Source organism: Passer domesticus, chromosome 3 (assembly GCF_036417665.1).
Source record: "Passer domesticus isolate bPasDom1 chromosome 3, bPasDom1.hap1, whole genome shotgun sequence".
NCBI lineage: Eukaryota > Metazoa > Chordata > Aves > Passeriformes > Passeridae > Passer > Passer domesticus.
The window spans coordinates 63,106,567-63,133,487 of NC_087476.1; the positions used below are offsets into that span (position 1 = coordinate 63,106,567).

A 26,921-nucleotide genomic window follows, 5' to 3' on the forward strand; every position below is an offset into this window, starting at 1 on the left:
TTCTTTTCTTCAAAGCATTTTTTTTAACTCAATATATGTGGACCTTTGAACATTAAAGCAAGGAGACTTCAGCAGCCCCAATACTAAATAAGAGGTATTTTTAAGTGGGCTGAAGAAAATAATGTGGGAGATTCAAATTTTATCCCCTCTTTGATTAACAAAAAACACACTGTTCTTCATGCAGTTCTAATTGCAGTCAGTTTGAGGGCTTATGTGTGGTGTTAAATGCAAAGCACAGAAACCCAAAATAATAAAACCACACTTCCAGTGTGTACTAAAACACTGTATTGTTGATGTGACAAACTGCAAAAGGAAGTTGGAAAAGTCAGAGATAGAGTTATCCTGGCAACCTCAGAGCAGCAATACCCTATGTCTGAAAGTATTTACCCTTCTCCTGGCCACTGAGTTCCAAGAAACACACACTAAGAGCAGAAAAATGAGAATTTTTAGCATATCCATAATTGATAAAATAATTGTTGATTGATTTTTATGGTTTTCAACTGTCTGCTCAACTCTTTTCTTTTTAAGTGAATAATCCTAATGCCACTCTGAACACCCTGGTGTCTTAATCTTGTAAATCCTATTAACCTCTCTAAATCAATATTCAAAGGCTAAATTTTATCACAGATTCACTGAAAATGTTAGAATCTCTGATTCTCCCAATTGAATCTGTTACGCTGTACTGTCACTCCACTGACTCAAAAAGAATGACTTTCACATTGATGCAGAAGATAAAAAAATAACCCCATGCCTTAATGCAGTGTACAGCTCTGCTTAAAGGTTAAATGGATACCATGGCTACAATGGACCAATGGAGAAGTAAAAAGAGGGAAAGTTAATAAATATATAATAGTGAGAAGAACAGCACAAAGAACAGAGGTGAGAAATGAGAAGGAAAGGAATCAGAAATTGTTGATTTGTAGTTGTTTTAAAGGGATGATGAAGTGCAGAAGGTGAGAAGAAGAATTTGGTTTTAGGAGCTGTCTCGTCATTACCACCATCTTGGGGATTGCTTTTATTCTGCCTTTATGGTCCCTGTAAATCAGCACTAATGCTGCTCAGGCACTACCCTGCTGGCTGCCATAAAGGTATGGCTCCAACATTAGAGCTGACAACCAACAGCTCCCACGTTAGAAGTCTGGAGCAGTAGACAAGTATTTTTCTGGAATGATCTACCCGGGCACACCCTACCACCTCACAACTACTCCTCGGCTGGCATTGCCCAGCTGACTGGCCACTCTTCTCTGTGGTGAAAAGGATAGTTGCTGCACAGCTCCTCTCCATCAATGTCACAGCTGAATCTTCAACTCTTAAGCTGCCACTAGTCAAGGTCATATCTTCCAGGATGCAGCTTAGCCATTTGTCTTGGACTTCAGTTAGGCTTTTCACACTGTCTCACATAAGGTGTTCATAGAGATGCTGCACAGGCTGAAAGAAACAGAGAGGTGGATTGAAAACTGGCTGAGCCCAAATGGTGATGATCAATGGCATGAAGCCTAGTTGAATACCAGTGACTAATGTACCCCAGGGGCCAATACTGGGTCAAATAATGTTTAACATTCATGAATGATCTAATGATTGGTCAGAGAGTTTCCTGATTACACCAAATTGTGAGGAGTGACTGATAGAGCAGAGGGTTGTGCTGTCATGCAGAGGAATCTGGAAAATGGGCTGACAGGAACCTAGTGAAATCCAGCAAGTGGAAATGCAAAGTCTGCATCTGAGATAGAAAAACCCAAGGCTGTGCAGCTGGGAGGCTGCTGGGGGCTGTCCAGCTGGAAGGCAGCTCTGTGGAGAAGGACCTGGAGGTCCTGCTGGACACCAAATTCAACATGAGTCAACAGTGTGCCCTTGTCACAAGAAAGACTAATGGTATCCTGGCCTGTATTCAGAATTCTGCCAGATACTTGAGGAAGGTAATCCTTTGCCTCTAGTCAACGCTGGCAAGGCCACATCTGGAGCGCTCTGCTCAGTTCTGGGCTTCTTAGAATAAGGGGCATAGATATATTGAGGAGCATCCAGTAAAGGGCCATAAAAATTATTGGAGGCTCTCATACAAGTAGAGGATGAAAGCTGTGCCTGTTCAGCCTGGAGAAGAGCAGGTTCAAAGGTTCTCTCATCAGTATCCATAAATATCTGAAGCGAGGCTGTAAAGATGGATCTTTTCAATGGTGCCCACTGATAGGACCAGAGATAATGGGCTCAATTAGGTAGGTGAAAGGTCCTCTCAGAATACCAGAAAGCACTTTTTTTTTTTGCTGTGAGGTTGACCAAGCACTGGCACAGGTTGCTCAGAGAGATTGTAGGGACTCCTTCTTTGTCAATATTCAAAAGCCATCTGGACATAATTCTTAGCAGTCAGTTCTAGATGACCCTACTTGAGCAGACAGATTAGACCTGATGACTTCAGAGATCATTTCCATTCTTAATTATTCTGTGAGACAATCTCAGTACCAATAAAATATTTTTGCAACTTGGAAGGGTAACATATGCAATAAGTCCACACATTCAAAAAATATTCCTTGAAATACCCAATCTTTTGGCCTTTATTCCCAGTCACCCATGTAAGAAAGGATTATTGTAACATTTGCTATGCAACATATACTTTGAAAAAAAAAATCACTTGCCAAGTGGTATGACATTACTAGGTCTGAGAAAACAAATTAATCTATCCCACGCTTACTCTCTCCTCCCTATAATTCTCCTTTCTGCCAAGGAAATTTAACCCTGTGTCTAAGAAATCACAAAAGCCACATGCCATTTTTTTTCTACTTACTTCTAATTTCCAGATTGTAAATTAGTCATATTGTGAACTGCTTTTTGCATAGTCTCTGCTATACATCACCTTATGTGCGTGTCTGTGCTGTCTGGAGCTGATCAGATGCAGGAAATACAGGCAATATCCTTTTTATTGTATTGACAGAAAATCAGTTTGATGTTGCCAACTTTAGCAACATCTTTGTAACTCTCAGAATGCTTAAAAACTTAAGTGCCTCTGCAACAAACATTAATGTACCCAGTCAATTATGTTACATACGTTACAAAGCAGCAATTTTGCTTTCTGGCAATGGTATAATGATTTGAAAATAAAAAACGGAAATTGAACAAGTGGTTTGTGAAAATGATAATGAATAAAATCAACTGAATACAGTGAGCAGCATTTTTAGAGTGCTATAATTATTTTCCTACCCTCTTTTTCTCCATCATGTAATATCCTCCTTTTCTTCATATACATGTAACTTATTTGTGAGAAAAGCAGTCAGTATTCTTAGATTGTTAAAGACACCATCAATCATTGTCTTGCTTGGTAATGCTTCAATTATTCTGGAAAAATACTGTCATTTTCATGGCTACAATCTGATGTATGGAAAATCCCACCCACTCCCTCCCCAAACAGTAATGTTTGCATATGAGAAACGTGGGCAGAGTTGGCAAGATGATGAACCATTAATAAAGCTTTCTCTGTGCCTCCCAAGAATTTGGAAAGCATACTGCATCTTTGCAAGATTAGCTTAATGCTGTGTCACTTTATACTTTTCTCCCTTTTCTTTTCTTTTACGGCTTTTGTACATTGAATATTATACTTGACACTACAGTAAGTGTCTTTATAGCTGTTCCACTAGAAGTTGCATAAGGCACGAATAGTGTAGCCATTTGGTAAGACACAGGACTAAATACTGAACATCAGCCTATGTGCAAATTATTTCCAGCATATTTTGCCAAGGATTGTCAGGACCCACAACACTTCTGAGGGTCTCACATAATGTAAAGTCACTTTCATACAAAAGAGGAGAAAAGAGAGCATTTTGACATAAAGGGAAAATAATTTCTTTCTTGCAAAGAAAAATGGAGCCAGCAAATCTACCAGTCTTTTCAAAAACAGAATGGAGATGTGGAAAGGAAGGGGAAGGGCAGAGGGGTGAAGGGAAAGAAGGAGGAGTAGGGGAACAGGAAAAAATGGGGAGAGGAAGGGGAAAAGAAAGGATAAAATATTGCAATAGGTAGCAGCTTTGTGAGATATGTTGGTAAAACCAAGCCAGTTGTAGATAATATTACAGAATTTTGTTCTGTATATTCCATCTTTAAATGTTATTACAGGCTGTGTAGTTTCATGCTGTGTTTATCTTCTGTCTATGTTCCGTACTGCCCTCCGTTAGATCTTGATTTCAAGCAAGACCTTTGTAACAATAGCCATTGCATATTAGTGCAGCATGTAATTGAATAAAGTTTTGTTCCTCACTGAGAGCCTTAGATGCCCAGTTTATAATCCAACATTTTCAGATGTTAGTCTGAATCTTTGGTATCTTCCTGTGCCCCCATGGGACACCAGAACATACAAATTGCTTTATTTCTTCTTGTCGTGCATAACAAACACAGTGTTTTCTGTCAGCAGGTTTATTCAATTAACTTCTTGCAGCCCCCTATCGTTTCCTGGAACTATAGATTCTCTCCTCCCACTTCTCCATGGCATGTGCCATGTAGCTGTCTACAGCAGCATAACTCTATTCAGCACAACTACATTAACTAGGCTGCTTTGAAAGCTTTACATGTGGCACGAAGGTGCATGTACCACATACAAGCCAGATAAAATAGGATGTTAAGAATCATGCTCTCCAATTATCAGAGAATGGATAACAAACAGAAAAATCAAAGGTTGGGACACTATGATGTAATAACTTCTAATATGTTTTAGAATATCCCCCTATTGTGAAGAAATGCTACAACCAAGTGCAAAGTTGCTTTAATTTTCACCCTTTATTGTCTTTACCCTTTGTAACATGCTTACCTTCATTCTGACATTTTCACATTAGTACAGACACAGTCTGCTTCTATTTCATACCTGCCATTTGAATTCAAGAATAATAATCATCTTGACAACATTATGCATGTTGTTTTTAATCTCTCTTGGACTTAAAAAAAAATTAAAAATAAGACAGAACATATTTGTTTCTGCCTGAAAAGCATGAGGCTTCATTCTCATGATTATTTGCCACCTTAAAGTCACATTGTGAACATCTCAACAAAGGCAATAGAATATATTATTATTGTAGATGCAATAGACTGCTTCAAATAAGATTCCTCAGTTAATTTTACATAGATATTATCAGTATATTTACATGCAAAATTCAGTACTACATCTTTTTTATTTAAAGCACTGTATCATATGCAAATATCATCATGAACAACAAAAACCGGAATCCATTCCTTAATAGAAGCAATCCATCAATACATATGGCTTATATGCTTCTGAATGCTGAGCAAGTTGTCTTTGACTCATCTGTATCTAAATCAGCCTAAGTAATTTAGTAAATCTAAACAGCCTAGATAAATCTAAATTCAAATTCAATTTCTAAGTGAGTTTTTTTAACTGAGTCATATATTCTCACTTGACCAGATTCATGGCAGACTGAATTAGCTTATTACTTCCTGAATATTCTCTGTTGAAAACAACAGGAATATTTAGAGAGAAGAATCTTCTCTTTCATTTGCAAGGATGACCAGTAGCCACTCCCTGAAAGAACTGCTTCATGTCCTTTTCTGATGTGATGAACCAAGTTTTAAACATCCATTTATTCTTGGAGGTAACTCCAGCCAAATACATGACAGCTATTCATTCCCAGGAGTGCTGAATGAGTATTGCCATCATTACTTTACCTTCCCAGTTTTTTTGCCCACCAGTGAGACTACTCATCCTCACCCATGAAGCTTTTCCAGGTTTCTAGAGCTTTAGCTATAACAAGGATATTAAAAACAGCCACACAGGGAGGGAGCACACCAGTATTTGTGTGGGGATTTTTTTCCGTCTGAATATGCACACACTGTAGAAGACTAAAAAGAGCACAGATAAGGAACTTGACAGATTGCTCATTTCTGCTGTTTTATAGTAAGATGAGGCAGTGATGGTGCCAATATGCTGTCATTTTGTTTAAATGCAAGATGAAAATAGAGGGAATTTGTTTCAGTATTTAAATCATTGCAAATCGAGTTAGCCTAAGTAAAGGCATTTCACAGCAAAGGTTTCATGGTTGTTATTGTCATTTGGGCATGACAAAACAGTGTAATGATTTCACGTTCAAGTTTTTATAGGCTTCCCTTAGGGTGTAGACAATATATTTAAAAGTCACAGCTAGTCTTACTGACAAAACTTGCATGGCTCCTTATCCTTTGCATCTCCCACATTGCAAAGGGAGTGACAGGAGTGGAAACTAAAAGTTTAGTTGCAGATATTCATTGCACTCTGATAATAATTCAGTTAATTAAATATTTAGTAAACATTCTGGTCCCAAATCTTTTTTATAAACATGCTCTACCAGGGACTGGGGGCTCCAAGGAGCTGACTCATCAATTCAACATCTTTTAACCCAAGCACACAGTTTCTTAAATCAGTGTCAAACATGCGTGCTGGGCAGTCTTCTACCCCACCTCCATGTGTGCCGTTCCTAAAATCCACACTGCTCCAAAATGGAGAAGACCCCTCCACCAACTCTACCCTTCTCCCTACCTCTGTGCAGTCTTTGCAAGTAAGCCTATAAATATATATCCATATATATATAGCCAGTTAGTGCTGTCCAGGCTTAGATGTTGAGGTACCGTGGTGTGCACTGTGGTGTGAAAATAATGGTGCATCAGTCACACACAGGGAGTCACAAATGAGCTGTGACCCAGCACTGGGCTTTTAAACTTGGACACAGCACCATGCCTAAGCTGCTGGCCTGTCCCTAGCACTGGGGCTCCCCTGACATCTCCCAGCTCTGCCAGCAGGTCCAGTTCTGTGCCATGTAGTCTAGTCTAGTTCTAGTCTGTAGTAGAGAAGCTCTCTTGTAAAGAACACTGCTTTACACTGCTTCCCATGCAAAAGATGCACAATGTACACCCAAACACAAACTCACTCCCTAAAACTCAGCCAGACACATCATCTTATAGTGGCATCCGACAGCTTTTGGATAGGGGAATGAACTGACAACATCCAGTGCTGAACATGTAAGATACAAGCTACTGGAACAAATGGCCTTGACTTCTAGTTGAGTTTTAGCCATATCTCACACAGACTGTTCATGGCAGAAAATCTCACCTGTATTTTCCAGTGAAATACAATGACTTAAAAAGCAATTAAAGGAATAGGCAAAATGGCACCTCTTTGGTGGTGACCAGAGCTTTGGACTATTAAAGATATGAAGGATACCTAATAAATTACACTTATTGCATAGTGAACAGGTTAGCCTGACAAGGATAGTAATTACCTAGGAGAGCATTTAGCATATAAATGATAGTTGTAAACAATGAATGTAACTGAAAACACATAATTTTCTTAACATTTCTTTCTATCAGAGTTCTTAAGACATTATTTTAGCCTCTGCATAGGTTTTAGTTTTGATACTGCTGCCATAATAAACTGAGAGGGATAAACCCTCTCCACACTGTGAAATTTTGGTAATAAAAAATTAACATCACAACAGATCTCAATAACAATAGATTCTCATTTTTTTTATTCTACTGAAAAAGACCCCTTTAAAACTGTCAATATTCCTACAATCCTTATTTAAGTAAAGCTATTAAGAATGGAAATTTTAAAATTCTAGGACCCCCTATGACTTTTCCAGGACCAAATTGAATATTGTGTAGTTTTACATCCCTAGTGGGCAGGCTGTACAAATGGCTGGGGAGCAGCCAAAGATGTGATGGTCAAGTGTGACCTGTGAAATTAAGTGGGACTCAGTCCAATACTTATTGAAAAGATATTTTCTTGAAAATCTTATCTTATTATCACCAGAAATGTACATTGTTTCTGGTAAGAAATGGAGAGAAATGAAGGGAAGGGAAGGGAAGGGAAGGGAAGGGAAGGGAAGGGAAGGGAAGGGAAGGGAAGGGAAGGGAAGGGAAGGGAAGGGAAGGGAAGGGAAGGGAAGGGAAGGGAAGGGAAGGGAAGGGAAGGGAAGGGAAGGGAAGGGAAGGGAAGGGAAGGGAAGGGAAGGGAAGGGAAGGGAAGGGAAGGGAAGGGAAGGGAAGGGAAGGGAAGGGAAGGGAAGGGAAGGGAAGGGAAGGGAAGGTTTTTGAGGTAGCTGTAACTACACAAGATAGAATTTTGAAGATAAAGCTCCTGTAACACTACCTAAAAATTCCCCCATTATTTAACAAAATACAAATATATTCACAATCATATCTGAGGGATTCAGCCCCTTCTAGGCTAGGCAAATATTATTCTTTTGTTTGTTTAAGATCATAACACAGTCCAGAGCCTTTTGAAGTAATTCAACCCGCAAAAGACTTGGACTTCAATAATATTGAAAGAGAAAGGTCACAGCTTTCTTTCCAGGAAAAACTTGTCAAAATTATTGAAGAGCACTTCTGCCCAGTCAGCACATCTGGACACTCAGATTCCCAGATTATAAAAAAAGTTAATATATCATATGTCTTCTCATTGAATTTCAGTCATGTACCATTACTATCTAATCTAGGTCTCAGAATGTGTGCTGCTTCATCTAAATCCTCCTTGTGTAAGTCTGAGCTGTTCAGAGACAAACAAAAGTCAGACAAGATGAAATACAAGCATGCAAATGCCATGAAATATTAAAAAAAAAAAATACAAAGTGTTCCATTGTTATACATCTCAGCTTCTGACTGAGTATGGTCTCCTGCACAGGTAGCCAAATGTAGCTGGAGCATTGTATGTCTTCAAGGAGTGAATTGAACTTACAGCACTTGTTTGGCCATGCAGTACATGCTTCTTGCTTGTGCAGAACAGTCTCCTCAAACACATCACAAGCTATGCTCATGGCAGATATCATGTAGACCAGTCTGAGATGCGAATCAAATGAGCAGAAAATTCACCCTTGGCCCAGCGTGGCCAGCACAGGTGGCTGTACATCAGCTGGTGGAGTCTTGTCAAACCAAGGGCCTCTGCCTTGCTCACTTACTTTGCACTGCTCACCCATCTGTCAGTGGCGGCTGTGCCTTTAAACACCCTTAATCCTTTCTGGCTGGCAGCACTAAAGAGAAGCCTCAGCTGTTTTGCTGTGATCTCATCAACCATACTATAGAGAAGAGAATTCTGAACTGGGCGCCAGCTACTGATTAACCAAACACTTCACTTTCAGCAAGGGTATTATGACAGACATGAAGAGACTCTTTCTTACATGCTCTGGATCAACTACAAGATGCATTTACTGCTTTACCTGACTTCAAATGAAAATGTTATGAAAATGTTATGCTTTGTCTTTGAGTCTTCTCCTCTTCTAAATTCTCTGTACATATTGGTGGCTTGAAAGCAAAGCTAAAGAAATTGGTCCAGGATAAATGTTGTTTACAATGCTTTTTAAAATCATAGACATTTTGTTAAGTATTGGCATATTGGTATGTCAGTATTTTTCCACATAACCCAATGTGTCCCAACAGTTTCCATACATAATTTTTAGATACTTGTCTTTTAACATGGCAGCTGTGAATTACTACAGTATACTACAGGGAGACTTTTTACCTCAAATGTATCGCCAAATATTTATATGTCAAATAAACAATAGAGAAATCTCAGTACTGCCTGATGATTCATTTTTAAAATGCATTCCTTAGTAAACCACATTTAGGAAAATATGATTTCTTAAAGACAGTTGAGTGGAAAATGTAGCTTATATAATAAGAACATTAAATAGTAAAAAGAAGTAATTTAAAATAAACCATTGTGTTATGAAATATGATTTACTTCAGTATGAAAAAGTCATATTCATTGAATGAAGTTTTAAATAGACTACATTCATTTTATTTTACCTTCAGGGACCCCAGGAGTTTATTCTTTCTAATGAGCTGTGTACTATTCACTTAGAAGCTTCATTTTTGTTATTATGTATAAAGCTTTCTTTTTCTGCTTTAGGAAATGCCAGTTTTAAACAAATTCATTCTTTTCCTAGACATTGTGTTAACCGCATGGGATAACATCTGAAATGTTTACAGTGTTTCTAAGACTTTAAAATATATATATATAATATTTTTCAAGAAGACTATTTACATTAGTGATATCCTACATTGGAATAGGATTCTGCCTTCTGGCTCCATTTTTTGTTGCTATCCAAGTAGATGTTGTTGTTGCTATCCAAGTAGACTTTGGATAGCAAATCTTTAACGACACTAAAGAAAAAGGAAATCCCATTAACAGTAATGAATCCTTGTTTAGGCAGGTTTAAATGGGGAAAAAAAGGGGGGGGTGAATAATTTTGGGGGTGAATATCTTTTCAAAAGGTAAAATACTGTCATTTAAGCCTTGCAAGCTGCTCACAGGATGAAACAAAGATACCTTAAACCACTTTTCTATACTAAGCTTATTTAGGATTTCATAGGTAGAAAAGGGTTTGGCAAACTTTGGTAGGCTTTAGCTCACATCTTATCTATACAGTACTCACTGTGGCAATATTTGTCAGGGTGCAAGATTAAAGTGTTCTGAAAGACAGGGGTTAGATACATGTGCAGCTGCCTTCAAGGTTATCTTACAATGGCGCAGTTCAGATAGACACAGTTAAGGTATGTACAAGTATCAAATCCTCTTCCACCACAAAAAACTCTCAGATCATTTTCTTCAGCTTTCTCTTTGCCATCGAGTTCATCCAAATTCAGAGACACGATTTCATGGCATTTTTTACTACTCTGCCACAAATCTAAGAGGCATGAAGTAAGCCCCTCCCTGCTCTCGGCAGGCTCAGATGAACCATCGGTACCTTTATGTCCAAAACCAGATACTGAAGCTGTGGACCTGCTTGCAGTCTTGTGGACTCAAACACCTCCATGGGTTTGGAAATCATCTGGAGAACGTAATGAAAAAATAGTCAGTCTGGGGCTACTAAATACAAAACTATCACCTCTTGCTTAAAATCATCCTGGGCCACAGACATCTTGAGAAGAGGAGAATATACAACAGAATTATTGTTCTTACAATCTAACCTTATATTGAGGCTGTTGTTCTGGATGGGCTTTTAGTCAAACGCAGTGTTCACTGGATTTCCATTCTCACATTATAGTTATTGAAATAATATAAAATAAATTTTAAGAGCATGAAATTCTGACTGACACTAATGCTTCACTGTTTGCAACTAATGAAGAGCAAATGCACAGCATTTGAGATCTTCTCAAACATTATAGTTAATATTTGAGAAATCAAGAACAGACTCTAATCTGTGGAAGTGTGAATTCCTCAGCAACCCTGCTATATGCTCATTGCTTTCTCCTGCTGTGTTCAGTGCCCTAAAACTGGGCGTGCACACAGACTGCTCTCAGCTGGGGCTCATCCTCAGTTGTACAGGAGAGGAGGGAAAAGTGCTTCATATCTGAATAGCAGGAGATAAGGGAGTCCTTTTCACTGACCTCTTTTCTCATATTCTATGGAAAGAAAATAGAGAAAGCATTGCCACACAGGAATCCTTCTTAGCCCAGCAGGCTAGGCAGAAGATCCACCCCGAAGAGATGAACCAGGGAAGTGGAGTGGAGAGGCTGTTGGCAGGATGCAGCACTGCAGAAGAGGAGTGACAGTCAGGAAGTAAATATAACGAAATTGATGCAAAGGAGAGCACATTCCTGCTTCACAAGTTGTGGGACAGCAGAGTGTCTCCCTAGTACAGCTTCTTGGACTCAGAAGTGCACACAAGATCTTATCAGGTCCTGTTGAATACTGTTCCCACCCATCCTTGCTGATGTGAAAGTACTCCTTTGTTGAAGGGCAGTGTTTAAAGCTGTTGAATGGAGATGATTACCCACATACAAGACATAATTTTCGAGGCAGTCATGACATAGGTCTACAAACTAGAGAGTTTTCTATGCAAGTTCTTGTCCTTTATGACTGAAGCCAGTTCCTGCTGTTGTAGAGGCTTCTTTCTTCTCTTTTTCCTCCAGCACACCACAGTTATTCCCATTTACAGCTCCCATTGGGACTGTTTGATCTTTTTTTTCCTTATCATTTGGCAGCTATTTGTAAACAGTTCTGAGTATATCCAACCCTTTCTGAACAGTTCCCTATCCTCATTTCACTAATTCATCTAATTTGGTCCACCTGAGAGGAGTTAAAAACAAATTTGCAAATCCAGAAATTCTTTCCCTTTTCTTTTCTTTTCTTTTCTTTTCTTTTCTTTTCTTTTCTTTTCTTTTCTTTTCTTTTCTTTTCTTTTCTTTTCTTTTCTTTTCTTTTCTTTTTCTTTTTCTTTTTCTTTTTCTTTTTCTTTTCTCTCCTTTCCTTCCACTATTGTTTTCCCAATAGAAAGAGAAGCAATGGGATATAAAATGCAAACTCTCATTCCCAAGCCCATAAGGTAACCTTCTGCTGTTGCTGCAGTTCCTGCTGCCAGCACTGTCAGCAGCTCCAGTGCTTCTATAGCAACAACTACTTCCAACAGTGCAATACTTGCGCAAGACAACAACATTTTAGCAAGGACTGCGTGTCATACACTAGAAACACAACATCTGTCAATAAACCCTAAGCTTGCCTCTAAGTCTTCTGTATCTTTCCCAGTACCCACATCACTCTTGTCTGGGCAATCTAAGTCTTCAAGGAAATATTAGGAGAAAGAAAACTTCCACCTTTATACCAAATATAAACACACAAAATGCACAAACATTTAGCAGCCAAGGAAGCCTACAGAACAGTTAGTGGCAGAGAAACACACAAACAGAACTTTTCCCACTGTTAAAGACTACCTGAAATCATGAGAGAAACATGAGGCATAATGGGATAATGTAAATTTAATATGCCTTTGGACATGATAATGTTATTCAATTATTTACTCACTGTGGTGCCTAAGTTTTCCATCAGTATATTTAATGGAAGAAAAAGAGTATATTATAGGAGCATAAAGCTGAGTCAAACAGTAATATTTACTGGACTTGGAACTCCTCATGTACACAAACACTTCTGCTTGCTTAGCAAGGCTCTGTAAACTCCTGTAAATTGTAGCTTCCTCTATAGAGATCAATAGATGTGAAGATCTCACACAGTGCTTCCAGAGGTGCCAGCTGCTGCAGTATTTAGTGTCACCTAATGCTGTCACCTGAAGTCTAGAATTAGTAGTAGGTTCTGCTAACAAGGAGGCAGCTTGAAGCAACAAGTATGGCAAACTACAACGTTCAGAAGATGAGAAGGTTCCAGTTCCTGATGTCTCCAGATTTCTCTTCTGCTTCAGTTTATTCTTATGTTGTACTTAATCTCTACCAGCAGAGATCACACACTTGTATACATTTACTGTCCCAGCATGGTCTCTACACACTCTCTACATTTTGTTCATATTTCTGGATTCCTATTCACACTAATAAAACTAATACAAAAGTGATGCAACAGAAAATCCTCCTAAATGAAAAGTCAAATTTTTGTGTTTCTTTATTGGTCTTGCAACAAGGCTGAAAAATCAGAAATATTTTAAACAGTATGAAAGTGGCATTTTCATGTTTGTTTATCTTTTGCCAAATTTCTTACCCTTCTCAATGTAGCTACCTATGAAAAACACACTTACGTGCTTTTTCCGTAAAAAAAAAAAAAAAAAAAAAAAGTCAGAATCACTTAATCCCTAGTCTACATAAAGGATAAGGGCCAAATTTTTCCCTCTGGCAAATAGAGGGCAGCTTGCTTCGCCCTCCAAACCCACCAGTCATCCTTGGGGGAACCACTTGGCAAGGCGCTTTTGGAAACTCCTTTTACCACCAGTTTAAATTTCACCACCTAAACTTGTTCTCCTGAATCTGTTCACAAGTGAATAAGACACAACCCACCCTCTGCAGCCTCAGCCATGAGCCTGACAAGAAACAAAGATGCAGTGCTATGGCTAGAAGAGGGGAAAAGCTCACAATGGATCAGTGAGCAGAAGAGAGACCTTGCTGTCATCAGTCTGTAAGAGGTCTGTGCTGCAGTATGTGGAGTTTCTGCCTGTGAGCAAACCAGTGGTTAGCCTAGGAGAGCAGCAGGTAAGATCATAAACTTCCTTATAACCCAAATCAAGTTTGAAAGTGAACGAAACACCTTTGTCTCAGTGGTACTACAGGGATAAAACTTGAAGATTCTTAAATTCTCATTTGCAACCTACAGCTCCCATTGATGGGTTGTGCACAGCTTCCAGGCAAGGCAGGGGAAGCAGGACTTATTAACTCAGATATTAAGCAAGGTAGAGTTTTAACAGAGGTTGACATGTGAGAGAAGCTATAAATTCTGCAGACAACTGACAACAGATGCAGGAAAAGATAAGCAAAACTGTCTTTCAACATCAGTCTTTTGGGAATTGTTACCTGGACTTTTCTGTCTTGGTACTGTTAACCCTTTTTGGCCTAGACTCCTCTGGAGAGTAATTATATACTGTAGATCCCTTGTCACTGTGCATGAAGAGACAGCAAGTTGTTGGCTGACAGTTCCACTTGTATTGAAGTCTGAGGATTTTGCTTAGCTCTCAGTTTCCACCTGTCCGTGGCACACCTGTGTGTCTACTTAAAACTTGTTTTCCACTGCAGCACTTCCAGGCTTTTCCTCCCACTGCTGCTCACAGCCTTTGGCTTCTCATCCTCTCCTGTTTCTCAATAGAAACCTCTACTGGCTTAATGCTCAGCTTCATATTTCTTCCCACCCTAAAACTGAAGGAGAAATTTAATTTTTTTTCCTCTGGGTGGCCTCTCACCACTGCACCGTGTCCCACTAAATCATTCATGCCAGAAACTATTTATCTGTGTGCCTGAGAAAAGCACTTTTCCAGATCAAACACTGTTGTTTTGGACCAGTACCCTTCAAACAGACATGACAGCAGACAGACTTGATCCTCCCAATTTGTTCTGTTAACCTGCTCCCTCACCCTTTACAAGTATGCAAGTAAAACATTGTTCTTCTCTATCAATAAATTCAGCACCAGAATTTCTAGAACAAAGTTTAAAAATTTCTCACAAATATTTCTCAATCTTTCTTCTTTCTTCCTCACCTCCTTGTCTTCTTGACTTTCAGGGAATATTTTTCTTTAAGGAAAAATTAAACTTGTATGTCATATCTCAGAGCCATTCTTAGTATATGTATGCATATGCTAAAGCCTAGTTTAAGAACAAAGTAGTATTATAATTTTCAATAGTGATTTGAAGGCATAAGGTCTCCTCACATTATTCCAAACTGCATGCAGAATACCAACATGACAGACAAAAGAAGAACTCTCAAAACATCAAGAAAGCATGGTGAATAGATTTTTTTTGGGGGGAAAATAAAATATATTTTAGTCTTTCACTGAATTATTTGGTGCTGAAAGTATTTCTCACACTATTAGAGAAACACCGAGGAGATTCAAAAGATTGTAACAAAGAATGGAAACAAAGAGTGTCATGCTTTATAAAAGACCCGACATTTTCTTAAAATAGAAATTATCATAGCATCAACTAAAGTATTTCCAAATGCTGAGAAACTGTAGGACCAGTTACAAAAGAATAATGATATTTCAACTAGTTATGGAAATCTCTTTTAATGGTAATAGATTTTATTTCTTTTTTTGTGTGTGTGGCATTTATATATTTAATGTGCACTCTGCTCACATAGTTCTCTGCAGACTGAAATGAAAAACAGAAACAATTTCTTCATAATGCAGTCGCATTGTTATAGTTGCTTATGTGGAAAAACAGAATAAAAATAGGAAGAATAAAAGTTTTGTATTTAACCACCAGGACCCATCAGCTGAAACTTTAATAAAGATACCAGAAAAAAAACTGTAGAAAGTAGCAAGCACTTACTAGGTTGACCTGGGTGTCTTATGAAAAGAATACAAAAAGAAATGTGTCTTACCATGTGTCTGACTGCCCACCTGAGAGAGGGATGGGTGTGGAGCTGGTCCATTGAGAGAGGCTTTGTCTGTAGGGAACACCACCCTCTCACCACCATGGTGGTGTCAGGTCCAGATCAACAGTGTGACTTCAGTCAAAACCAGTGAAAACCTGTCTCAGCCTGGACACCCAAAATCACACACAGTTCCCCATCTACTTTATTTAATGAACATGATAAAAACAGGATAACACTTGCATCCTCTCCAAAAACACCATTTGAGACAAAATTAATTACTTTTCATTTGTCACCACAATTTAAAGCTCATTATTCACCCTAATTCTGGTTTGAATTTGATCCTAATAACAAATTAGAAAGTGTTTCCACCCTCTTCCTAGTCCTTCAAAGGGCAGTCAGCCAAAAAGCAAACAGGCATCACTACCAGAGTTTGACACTCTAATCACACCTAGCATTTTGTTCCATGCCATTATCACACATGCAGGTAGAATGAAGATGCGGGAAGATATTGTTCTGCAGTGAAGAAGTTCACTTGTTCAGAAGTTTCTGATTTGAATGTATTTCCAAAATTATTGCCAACCTTGTCAAAAGAAAGCCTGAAATACCGAATGTGGAGAGGAACTGACATTGCTAAAAGTGAAGGTGAAGCCATTTCATTCAGACTTTGTTCTGTCCACTTCTTGCCCTGCTTCAGGTGCTATTAGGTTTGACAGTGCTGACAATGGAGGGGTCAGAGCTGACAGGGGACTACAGTGAAGAGAGGAATCTTCCAGACAGGAGTCTGGCAACATTACATATTTTATCACTGTGAACCCAACTAATTAGAACAAGACAATAAATAAAGCCTAATCTGAAACATTGTTCTCATATCACAGACTCTTCATGCATATACTCAATACAGAGAAGAGAAGAGAACTGAGCATCACACAGGTTCAGAACTGATTCTGTGTTTTCACAAGGCATTTATCAAAGAGACTTTTCTGGACTGACCATACATGTATTGGTTTCTCTTTTAAGGTAGTCACAAAGACAAAACATAGGAGATTAATAATTCAGTCTTGACTTCAGATCACAAATAAAAACAAATTCCTCTAGGATTTGCTCATGATAAAGAATACCCTAAGGGTAGTTTGGTAATTACTGTAGAAGTAAATCAGCCACAACACATTGCTAATGAAACAGAGAAACAAGCATATTTGTTCCTGTGTAAATATGGTTTTGTATGTTTTTCCACCAAACTTTTATGTAGTTGTGCAGAATCATGAAAAGCTGAACAACCTTTCAATAACATGGTTTTCTAGCTTGTAAGGAAACTGAGAGGAGGTGATTTCAAGAATGTGCTCAATACCTACAATTTCTACCTAGTAATTATGTCATCAGTTTTGTCTTATCAGAAAGCAGCATTAAAAAAATTGAAGTTGAAGAGGAAATGCTAAGATAGAAACAAGTACTTAAACTTAAAGAAGGGAATAATTATACTGTAGAGCTTCTAATTCTTATTCTTTTCACTAAATACCCTTTCCTTACCTAGACTACATTAAAATGAAGAAGTGGCATCCACTGTCTTTCTGAATGTATGCATAATTATAGATAACTGTCTTACAGGTATTTCAGTTGGCATTATTGAACTCATCAGCCAAAAGTTGTTTGTAAGGCTCAGTCACTCACATAGAGTTGTCCATTTCTAATGACTTTAATTACTAATCTTTGACCAGAAAAGGCTTTATACTTGAGCTAGCAGCAGCACTCTCAACACTTGCCATAAGTGACTTAGAGAGATCAATCTGTGTAGCTTATCAAAAGGATTGAGAGGTGACTTGATTACAGCATGTAAGTACCTTCACAGGGAGAAAATATGAGGCCTCTCTGATCTAACAGAGGGGGCAGCTGCAAACTGAAGTCAAGAAAATTAAGCAGGAAATAAAGCACACCATTTCCTAATGATAAGGAAGTAAATCACTGGAACAATCTACAAAGGAATCACAGAATCACAGATCATTTTGGCATGAAAATACCTCTAAGATTACAGATTCCTACAGTCTCAAGAACAACATTGGAGGCCTTTCAAGAAGTTATGCTTTAGCTCAACATGGTGTGCTTCAGCTGAAACACAAGTTATTAGGTTCCTACACTACAGGGTATCTGGGGAATTCAGTGACCTATGATATACAATAGGTCAGATTTCAGCATCTATTTCTGTGAGAGAGGTAGTTTGGTTTGGTTTTTTGGTTTGTTGTTGTTTGTTTTTGTTGTTCGTTTGGTTTTTTACCATGTAAGAACATGTAGCTGCCAAACAGGGAGGCTTTCAAGCACACAAGCCTTCCTTCAGGTACAACATAAACTGAAGCAGCAATTTACAATGCTGAAAACAAGTTGAAAAAAAATTGCTCCAACTTTGATTGCTGTTCCACATCCTGGGTTAAAATGGCAGAGGTTAAAAGTAAGGGATACTGACATGGAGCAAGGTGCTATATCCCACACCTTTTTAATGAGTGCTAGTGATAAAGGAACAGACCAGAGCTTGCTTTTTAACAACAAAACATGAAGAGAACAACTGCTGCCTCTTCTGTGCTGATCCCAGGTGCTTTGTTAGCTTTGTTAGAACCTGTAACAGAAATAGGAAAGAGTCTCAGCCTATTCTCTCCTTGCTTTTTTATTTTGAGAGTAAGGAAATGGAAAGCTTTCTGATGAGAACCTCAGCCAAGCTCAACAGCTCTTTCCTACTGTCCGATTACATTTTGTCATGGCAGAAGGAGGTAACATTTAAAGCAATATCCTTATTAGTCTCCTGAACAGTTTGTCTTTCTGCACAACAGTTCATAGATAATAAGCTAGTGGTCAGACAAATCCTCAGCAAGTGGTTCATAAGCATTATTCCATTATATCAGTAAAACTATGTTGATACATGACAGCTGAGAAACTACAGAAGTTTTGCCCTGGTCATTGTCAAACAGGATTTTCCCATGGTCCCATCTATTGAGCTATGCATGTAGTGTGGCAATAACAAGGAAAAAGTATTTCAGAAATTTTTGCTATGACACTAACCTTACAAATTGTCAAAGTAGTTAAGCCACTTATAGGCAAATCAAACTTTCAAACTGTTTTTATTTCAGTGGAGGAATTGAAAATAACTGCTGTGGTAAATCCCAAAGAGGGTGCTACTTTCCTGTGCAGATTTCCAAATGCAACATTTTGCTGGTTTCAACACCATAAATGTACCATAAATTATGTACCACAGAGGCCTGTCTCATGATCTTAAGAAGTTTATTCATCCAGTCTTTTATTTAACCTTCTATTTGTTGATTGTCAGGTGAGGTAAACTTTGCTGGAGCAATATCGGTGAGTTTTCTGCACTCATCTAATTAACCAGACTTACTTAAACTCTGTAATTAAGTAATCCCCTTAGGAACAATGTTCCTAGAGCTCCTTAAGTGGACCCTGTCTTCTCTAAGTCACCATCTCACAGACCTCTACTGATAACTAACAACAATTGGTGACAAAATTAACAAACACAGAATGACAGCCCAGAACTAGGCCCTTGCACTGCTGAACACCATCATGGCAAACTTTTCCTCATCCATTACTCATTCATGTTTTTTCCCTTTACTGCTGTCTTGTACCTCAATCTACAGGCAAGAAAAGAGAACTTTGTAGACTGTTTCTCCAGTCAAAGCATTATCAGAAGCATATCAAACTTCAGCTGCCCTTGATCCTGATACAGGCTGTCCAATTAATATCAGCAGTGCAATTAAAGCACATTTTATGAATTGGAAAGAGTGCACCAATCCACAGCTGGTTTTCAGTCAATGAGTACAGATACAAAAAACTTGGGATTGAATGGACAGGGATAACAATGCAGTAGTTACTGGGTAACAAGTTACTGTGCAAGCAACTGTGACTTACTGTAATAGCAGCTCTTAGCAGTAGGTACTTACAGAGAGTGACCTTGATTTAGCAAAGGTGTTTAATTAGAACTTAAACCACTTGCTTAACAGTGTACTACAGCAAAATGTAGCGGGATGGTTTATGAAAAAGGCATTGCTACATGTAATTTAACGAGTAAAAAAAAAGTAGCACCCATCAGTTTGCAAAACTTCTGTGATGTCTTAACAAGGTCTTTGTGCTTCGACCAGAATTTTGTAGCAGGTAATCTGACCCTGATATACAGCAATCCTACTGAGCTCTTGAAAGCACATGCTTGTAATATTTACAATGTTCCCTTTCTTACTACAACGTGTATGGCTACTACTTTCTAACACGTATGGATACATTTGAAGAGATTGCTAAGTCTTGCCTTTAGTGCCTTAAAATAGACCAAAGCATAAGTCCACCTAAATCTGTTGAGAAATCCATTTCCAAATTAACCATAGTTCGAGATAAACTAAGGTCTCCAATACAGACTACATGTTTTACTAGCAGCAGTGGCAACGCAGTACAAAAAATAAGTGAAAGTTATTATCCTCACAGAAGTGGAGAAGAAATCTCAGTGCTCAATTATTTTCAATAAATGATGATTCTAAAAATAACATTTACTGGAATTCATGTCCTCCTGTGAGAAAGCATCCCAGCATCTGGCTGGGATGGAGTTTCATATCCTTCACAGCAAATTTTAGGGCAGATTTGTGACTAAAATTGATTATTTCATTTATAACACACAAGGCTACTGTTGAGCAGTGTTTGGATGGCATCAAGGCTTTCTCCCACTCTGGCCCCTTCAGCAAGTAGATGGAGTCACACAAGAAGTTGGCAGGGTAAGAGACTGACTCCTGCTGGCCAAAGAGATCCCACACCAAATGGCATCGTGGTCAGCTATAAGACTCAGAGAAATGAAGAGGAAGGGGTATTCAAGTTATGACATTTGTGTTCTGCCTCAGCTGTCAGGTGTGCTGAGAGCCTGCTTTATTAGAACTTGTCCAAGGATGGAAAGGAGTGAATTAACTCCTTCTTTTGGTTTGCTTGCATATGCAGGGTTTTTCCACTTGTTGAACTGTCCTTATCTTGATGCATGAGTGTTGGAATATTGGGGGATACAAGACAGATGATGGACTTTGGACCTGGTTAGCATAAGAGATTTGATAACAGGATGCCTTGGCAAAAGCAAACGGAACTTTGAAAATTAGACCTAGATTGCAAGAAGATTAAATCATACAGGTTTACTGGAAAAAGAAAATCCCATTAAACTCTGCAAGCAAAAGATGTTGTTATATGCATAAATTTGTGTATGTGATTTTTACCTAATCATTGTAGTACACATTACTAGTCTCCCTAAAATAGTATATACATGTTTATATCCCCGTCTCTCTCCATCGCTGACACATGAGGTTTCCACTTCTGCTTTTCTCACACTCTCCTCATTCTATGTTAAGAAGATGAATGAGAAGCTGGTGGGTAGTTGGTTGACAGCTGGGGTCAGCCCACCACAAGAAGGCAAAAAGTCCAAATACAGAAATAAAGGACACAGAAAAAGAAAATTATAAGAATGACTGACAGAAGTGTCTGGTTCTTGCATGTGCTGCATCCCATTGTATCTGAGGCAGAGGGGGTCTGCCTCTGAGGCATCAGACCAAAAGAACTCAGTACATTCTTTTCAGATGACAGAAACAGGAGAAGGAAAAGAAAACCATTCAGTTGATGCTAAAGACATTTCAACCAGTGGATCTTCATGCTTAAAATCCAAATGCAAAATGTCACCAAAGGCAGAATTACTTGATCATGTCTAACCTGTAGAAAGTGCAGGAAATGTGACTAAAGAAGAAAGAGATTAGGTGAGCTAAGTGAAGTGATCAGATAAGTGTGTGGAGATATTCCCCCCACTTTTTTCTGCAGGAAGGGAAAGATAGAAACATACACACACCCATTACATAACTTTCATTTTTTCCAACACTTACAGCAAATCTTACTACATTAATTAAAAAAAAAAAAAAAAAACAAAAAAACCCCAACAAAAAACAATTCCTTTGTACTCCAAGCTATTCGGAGTTTGCTGAGACGTCCACGATGCATTCTCAAGTCTTCATCTGCCAGGCTCATGGAATAGAGCAGAGATGGTTTCCCTTGAACCACTTTTCAGAGTAGAAGTTTGGGAAAGGCTGAGTCACCGGCAGGAACAACTTCTACAAGATTCTAATAAACTTTATATGACAACATAATTCACCAGCTCTCAGGAACTGTGTAGGGTAGTGTAGGGATTTTTACACATACCCAAATTTTTAAGTACTTTGGGATGCACTAGGTATAGCTACAAGAAAGTGGTGTCTCACCACACATAAAGCAAGGTGGTGATTAGAGCATTCCTGATGTCATCCCTTTATTCCTCCTGGAACATAAATACTCTAGGGTTCTGCAGTACAGTGATTTCAGAAAGAAAAAATGAGCAGCAGATCTTTCTTTGGTTCCACTCAAAACAGAATTAAGTATAATTTCCATAGCCTAAATCCTACCTTTATTCAGGTACCCACTGCCCTCCAGAGAAAATTGGAAACTAGGTTACATAGAAGAAACTAGTTGCTGTTCTTTTTTTCTCCAAAAATAATAAATTTGCTCATTTCAACCTTGTATTAATTTCTGCACTGCAAATATATTCCAGGAGCTGCTGCAGAGGATTGAGCTTAGGATCACAATGACTAGATGTTTGCAGCATTTCTCTTATGATGAGAGACTGTGGGAGCTGGACCTGTTTTGTCTGAAGAGAGAAAGCTGAGAGGGATCTCATAAATTCATATAAATATCTCAAAGTCTGGTGTCAAGGAGGTGGTGCCAGATTCTTTTCAGTAGTGCTCAGCAACAGGATGAGGAGCAATGGCCATAAAGTAAATGACAAGAAGTTCCACCTCAACATGAGGAAGAACTTCTTTATGTTTAGAGTGGCAGAGCACTGGAAGAGACTGCCCAGAGAGGTCATCTCCCTCTCTGGAGACATTCAAACCCCACCTGGACACATTCCTGTCACCTTCTCCAGGTGACTCTGCCTTGGCAGGGTATTGGGCTAAATGATCTTCAAGGTCCCTTCCAACCTTAAATATTTTGTGATTCTGTCTCAGGACTACATGTGACAGAAATTAGGAAAGTTTTGCTGAAGGCTTAATTGTCCACTTTATGTCTATTTACAAAGGAAAAATACTGTCATTTTTTTCCCCATCAGGTGGAAATAACAGGTTGCAGACTTGCCCTGATTTTGTTAATCAGTGCATCACCTCTTTTTGCTTTTGTCCAGCATACAAACACACACTTCTTTTTTTTTTTCTAACTATATGACCACTTGAGAAGATCACCTGTGAGAAGACAGAACCACTAAATAATGTCTTCAGGAAAAGAGGGATTGATTTGCAGCATTCAATAATGAAAACAGTAGCACAGTTCATCTTACTTTAAACCTGACATTGAGAAGAATACAGATTCTTACTTCCTTCAATCAGCAGTAAAGAAAGCCTTCAGTTACCAGTTCAAACAGAGTATGTGCTACAGAAAAGTAAATGCAGGTGACATCATTCCACTCTAGCTTTTACAGTGTTTGTTAGATCCAGGTAAACTGAAAGAGATCATCAGAATTAAAATCTGAGATGAATCCTGCATGTGGGATTAAATATATGGTGGGGAGGTGGGGGAGGGTATTGAAAACTTAGTAAATCTCAAATTTGTTTGATATAGGAACAAAAAGAAATACAAGATCTTGATAATTTGGGAAGAACTTAGCTGTTATATTTCATCCAGCCTTGCTGTAGCTGAACAGAGTACTAGTGAAATCTGCAGAATTTGAATTTATAGTCATTATAAAACAGCAGTAAAAGTACACAGGTGGCAGAGACTGGATGACTAAGGAGACAAACCAGCAGAGCCTAAAGCATATTCAAGTGGCAAAATTCCTCAAATTCAAGTTTAGCTGCAGGCAGAAAAGATGAGTAACCTGCCCTATTTTTCTCATCTACAGGGAAGGAAAAACAGATTTTTCAGCCTCATATATGTGTGTCATCCAGATATTCAGACAGTCCAGACTACCAGACTGATAATGATATTCCAAGCAGAATATTGTCAAACAAAATAACAAAAATATTTGAAGTCACTTACTGAAAACTTTTTTTCTTACAAACACAAAAATAGCTCTTATTTTTACCTATATTATGTCTTGGGGAATATGACACAGAGCAGACTTAATAATTGATATCTTGATATAAAAATTTCAAAGATTTAGTGCCTGAAATGTTTTAAAACTTGTGTAAGGATACTCTGAACATAAGAACATACTCTGCATTAGATAATTTTGGCCATGAAGGTGAAGACTTAATACTGGGCTGGCAAGTTTTCTTCATATCACTGGTATCTTAGAGTGCTCTTAGTGTGGGGATGTTTTTCAGAGCATCAGACCCAACAGACAAGGGTAAATTTGCAGAGGGTATGTGCTTGTCAACAACCACATGAAAATTTGTACATTTTTTTATTTTTTCTAAGGAAAGAGTAATTTTGACAGTTTCTTAAAATCAACCCAGCAGTTGCTAAACAAAATTAATAATATATTTCCTGTGTGATTGATTTATTTTTGTAATATATAACTACAACATTTAAAGAAAGTGATTTTTTTTCATCTCACACTTACAGATTTCCTGGAACAAACAGAAATTTTGAAGATGAAAATGCCTTGTTTAACTTTGCCAGGTTAACCCTGTCTGTATATCAGGTGCCCACAAAAGCCATTCTGTCACTCCCATTCTCAGCTGGGCAGGGGAGAGAAAATCCAATGAAAGGCTCAGTTTAATTTACTGTCAACTAAATCAGAGTAGGATAATGAAAATAAAACTTAAATCTTAACTTAAAATATCTTCCCCTCACTCCTCCCTTCTTCCCAGGCTTAACTCTACTCTCCATTTTCTCTGTCTCCCCTCCCCACAGCAGCACAGGGGGACTGGAAATGGGTGCTGTGACCAGTTCATCATGTCCCTACCACTTTTTCCACCTCAGACAGAGGATTTCTCACACTCTGTCCCTGCTCCAGCAGAGGGTCCCTCCCAAGGGAGAGAGTCCCCCACAAACTTGTCCAAAGGGAATCTTTCCCATGGTCTGCAGTTCTTCACAAACACCCCAGAGTGGGTCCATACCACCGCAGTCCTTCAGGAATCCCTCCAGCCTGAGTCCCCTGTGGGATCACAACTCCTGACAGCAGACCTGCTCCAGCACAGTGTCCTCTCTCCATGAAGCCACAGGTCCTGCCAGGAGCCTGCCTCATCATGGGCTTTCCATGAGGTCACAGACTCCTTTGGGCATCCACCTGCTCCATGGGCTAGTCCTGCACGGGCTGCAGGGGCATCTCTGCTGCAGCACGGAGCTCCTGTCTCACCACAGGCTGCACGAGGCTGCAGAGGAATCTCAGCTCTGGTGCCTGGAGCAATTCCTGCCCCTCGTCCTCTCTCCTTGGTGTCTGCAGGGCTGTTGCTCTCACATGTTCTCACTCTCCCTTTCTCTGGATGCAGTTGCTGTTGCACTGCAAGATTTCTGCCATCCTAAATCTCTTATCCCAACACCGCTGTTGCTGATGGGCTCAGCCTTGGCCAGAGGCTGGTCCATCTTGGCGCCAGCTGGTGTTTGCTCCACCAGACATACGGGAAATTTGTGGCAGCTTTAACACAAGCCACCAGAGTATCCCCTCTCACCACCAAAATATTGCCACACATATCCAATACATTAATATAATCCAAAGACAATCTGCTGTTGCTTGCTCTTCTAAGAAATGTATTCACAAGATTTCTTCTTCCTATTTTTTTTCTTTTGAGCAATAGAAATTTTCAAGTAATTATTATTTTCATGGCCTGTGATATTTGGGGCTCACATGCCCTAGGGAATTAGGACAGTGTCCCTGACCCAATTATCTCATTGCATAAAAAATGGAATTCATTCAAGATTTAAGTAATTTTTCTCTAATTAAGTGTTTTAATAATATTTGAATATAATCTGAAAGAAAAAAGAGAGGCATTCTACAATTCCAAATCTCACTTAAGTACAGAAATCTCACTGAAATGTTGACATAAAAAGGAGACTTAGCTTTATTTGGAAAGAAAAGTAAATAAAAATAAAAGGAAACAAAACTAATATCACAAATTCTCTTAGAAAGTCCTACACAAGTTCTACATGTGGTACACTGCCAAAGCAAAAAGTTAAATTCTATTACGCTGGCTCAGATTTATTTCTATGAGAACACATTTGAAAATGAAAACCACAAAAGTTCGGGTCAGGACAAGAATTCTTCCTAGATATATTCAAGTCTCTCATTAGAAGAAATCTTTTCTAAATAATGAACTATTAATTTTAGTCTTTCTCTAATTTTCAAGGTTTAATTCATTACCTTATATAAGGGAGCCAATATAATCTCAAGTAGATCTATAATTTCCTAGAACAAAAAAGGACTTTAATTTACAAAAAGAAAACCAAAGTCAGTATGAAGGCTGGTGAACTTTTAACTGCACAAAGTAAATTTGTAACCTTGATATTGATGTGTATCATCAATGTTAGTAGCAAAGCAATAATATTATGGCTCTGCAAAGTAATCTGTTGTTTTCTGGGCTTAAGGAAACTTCAGTCAATATTGTACTTTTAAAAATCAGTAGGGCTGGTCCCTCTGGGGCAAGAGTGGATCTACTTTTCCAGCTCTGCAAGGACTGGAAGGTTCAAATGCCATGTTTTCAAGTACATCACCAGCAGAAAGAATCAAATCTGTGATTTCTGTGTGCTTTTAAGCCTTTACAGCTAAGGAGGAAACTTCTGTATTGCCTAGCTGCCAACACAGGAGGAAGACACATCACTGGTCCAAGCAGAAGCACAGCTTGCATTTATGTTTCAGCTTGCACAGAGCTTATAGAATTCTCATTCCTTCTTTTATTCAAATAGAGACAAATATTGGGTATAAGAAGATAAGTTTAAAGCAAAAGATAAATAGTCATATGTTAGTAATAATGTATGTTCCAAGACAGTTACAAGGAATAGTGCTTCTCTCCGGTAAACAGAAGACAGCTGTTGTCATTCTGCTCATTTGGAAGGGTGGAAAATTGACAGATCAGGATATGCACATTACAAGCCATTGCATTTCTGTTATGCTGCACACATATGACTAGAGGTGAATCTGTAGCCCTTAAGGAACAGTGAAGCCATTCGTGGTGGTTGTCATAATGTAGAGAAAACA

The 26,921-nt window shown here is 38.6% G+C and overlaps 1 long non-coding RNA gene across 2 annotated transcripts; it reads right to left on the reverse strand.

Moving 5' to 3' along the window:
• Positions 1-1,202: 1,202 nt before the first annotated feature.
• LOC135298120 (uncharacterized) lies at positions 1,203-24,934 on the reverse strand. Of its 2 annotated transcripts, none has more exons than XR_010360104.1 (3): positions 24,847-24,934; positions 24,348-24,465; positions 1,203-1,428 (listed from the first exon to the last, which is right to left on the reverse strand). It is a non-coding gene; the product is annotated as an uncharacterized LOC135298120 (long non-coding RNA). The 2 variants fall into 2 exon arrangements; XR_010360103.1 differs by lacking the exon at positions 1,203-1,428 and adding an exon at positions 10,197-10,787.
• Positions 24,935-26,921: the final 1,987 nt, after the last annotated feature.